General features: G+C 48.3%; 1 protein-coding gene across 1 annotated transcript in view; it reads left to right on the plus strand.

Annotated features, from left to right (window-relative positions):
* Nucleotides 1–516: 516 nt before the first annotated feature.
* The window catches only part of T265_10184 (hypothetical protein), a gene marked incomplete at both ends in the record, with an annotated part of 20,300 nt that continues 18,118 nt past the window's right edge, over nucleotides 517–2,698 (plus strand). Inside the window, one exon of the mRNA XM_009176478.1 lies at nucleotides 517–637. The remainder of the gene's footprint in view (nucleotides 638–2,698) is intronic.

Here is a 2,698-nt window from a genome sequence, read left to right on the forward strand (position 1 = left end):
CCGAAAGGCTTTCGCCACTTATCGGATGATCCGAAGCAACTTCTCCCGTATTACTCGCATGGACTTCCAAATACTCTATGGAGCCTACGTTAGACCACTCCTTGAGTACGCCAACTAAGTTGCCTACTCAGAACGCACGAAGGAACTCACCCTCATTGAGCGTGTCCAGCGGGCCGCCACGAGAATTGTTGCCGGCCTCAAGTCCGGGGACTACGAAACGCGTCTCGCGATGCCTGATCTCGTTCGCCTACGACAAAACCTAATTGTTACTCATGTCCTGTTTAAGCAAGGCTTGGCAAACGGGTTTTTCACCGTTGACCCAGCAAAAACGGTGGGGACATATTAAGAAAATTGTCAAGCCCAGAGTGAGCACACTCATTAGGCAAAATTTCTTCTCTGCGTGGAATGACCTTCCTCCAACAATTGTTGACGCTCCTTCTCGAACCTGTTTCAAAGCCCTATTAGGCATTTGTTTAGGCGAATCCTCGCGCTGGCATGCTGTATCGCGCTGAGAACATGAAGGGAGTTCTACACCCTTTTTTCGCTTGTGCTTTTCAGGTGAACAACAGCCGCAGAAGTGCAGAACATAATCGACCGGGAAAACGTGGGCAAAAGCCTCGATCCTGTGTATCAATCCGTGAATCATTGAATCCGTGAATCCGTGAGCGTGTTCCTCGTCCGACCGATCGCAGCTCCACGTACTTCTGATCTAGCTAACGAATGACATTTCCAGAATGCGTTGCAGCTCCAGTGGAAAGGTGTGCGGGGGTGCAGGACTGCTGAAAACTAGTTGATGGCACCCGGCAAAGAGGGAAGCACAAAAAGTGAAACAATTGGGCATGAGTTGCGACTAGTTCAATGATGATGCCGGTTTACTTGAACTAAAACTGGAAAGTAGTTGCTGGCCCTGAGTGACCTTGGGCGGTCCAGTAAGTCACCAGTTTCAAAGCCCAACGGTTTGTCAATCTGTTTCAAGCGCAGTTCGTGAAGACTAGCCACTACCGGTGCGCAGATGCAGAGAAACTCGTTTAGTCTCCTCAGTGGAGCAACAGGTGTTAACCACGCTGGGCAAGAAATGAAAGGATGGATGCATTGTTGCTGCAAACGCTGGGGTTTGGCATCGGCGCCTGGTAGCGTGCGGGGTCGGTCTCTCCGGACGATATGCTAGAATATGATCCAGTGTGTTTTAGAGGTTCGGGGCGCACCACTGCGCCTTGGGAGCACAGTCATAGACATCGGGCGAGCATGCCTGATAGTAGCCTTTTTGGCCTGCGAAGATGCATTGCGGTCCCCTATTTAGCTTGCAAGGAAGTAACCCTGCGAAATGCCAAGCTCCGCGACTCCAGTAACGAGAAGGGAACCTTTCGTGGAATAGTGAGGTTTGTGCCAGAAGGCGACGGAGTGAAAGATGACAGAACATGAGCTCGGAGAACCGCACCAGCTTCCGTAGAACTCTGACCCCCCATATTATCCCGAAATTGTTATTTTTCCAGGTTCACCAACCTATGATATCCCCTAAAAATCGCATTGAGCGCCAGGAAAGGATCCTGCTCAAGGTGGTTGGGAAGGCGTGTCGGGATATCTTCGAACTCGGGATATTGGAGGCTGTATATGGAACTGAGGAATTTAAATCCCCGAATTGACACGTTCGCGTTCACAGCTAACAGTGCCATTGTGATTCAAAGGAGCGCCTCACTCGTTCATAATTGCTTATTAAAAGGTGAATATTGTTTTCCAGACGCTAGCTTCAGTGTTTTGCACCTTGTCCTCAAACTGCCAATCACGTCATTCAAGAGAGTTGAGTCGGAACAAGAGAGTTGCTTCACTTAATAATCTATTGGGCCAAGTCGTCAAAGAAAGAGCCGGCCTTTCCGCTCACCACCCTCATCAGAAAGAACAACTCTAGATAAGTGCTAGTGGCGATGGAACCAAGTTCTGAGCGTAATACCAGCGTCCGGGTCGCATGTGAACTCAAGCATAACTCTGTATCAACAATTCTGATATGACCCCAAAGAACTAGTTTGACCTAACTCAACATTCATGTCTCCCTCATGGATGACAACTTCTATTCTCCTTGCTCGATAAATGAGCCCAAGTTGCTCTCCATGGGAAATATTTCAGCGTCAGAACTGCAGTCAATGCATATGTCGAAGCTACAGATAGGCACCGGATCGAGTGTCGAGTAGCGTTCAGCTTTGTTCCGCCGGATGTCTGAATAGCTCACAGGCGGTTGCTCGCTGAATCCAATCCTGCCCTGGGGCATAATGCAGCTGCCACCATATGTTTCACGAGCAATCGATTTTAAATTACCAAACACGTGGAGAAAAATGTGCAAGATTGAGTTCGTCTTTGACTTCTTGGGTCTCGCGAGTGCGTTTAATACGCAGCATATATCGATACAAGATACAAGATCACGGCAAGGATTGCTTTTCAACAATTTGACGTAGGATGTAGAAATTGAAAGTTTCTATGTAGAAAGGACATCTTAAATTCATCACTTTATTTTTCTGCTATTATTGAATGGGTTTGAATAAAGCATGTGTGAGAAGAGACTGGATCTTACCGTGGTGTGACGGTTTGCGCACCTCAGCGATCCATTGAGCTATACTGGAGAGTGTCCCGCGACACTCACAGTGTCTCTCATACCAGGTTGGTCAATGGTTAGAGGTCTGACGAACACAGTCTCCTGGCCCTCCAG

Source organism: Opisthorchis viverrini (assembly GCF_000715545.1).
Source record: "Opisthorchis viverrini unplaced genomic scaffold opera_v5_340, whole genome shotgun sequence".
NCBI lineage: Eukaryota > Metazoa > Platyhelminthes > Trematoda > Opisthorchiida > Opisthorchiidae > Opisthorchis > Opisthorchis viverrini.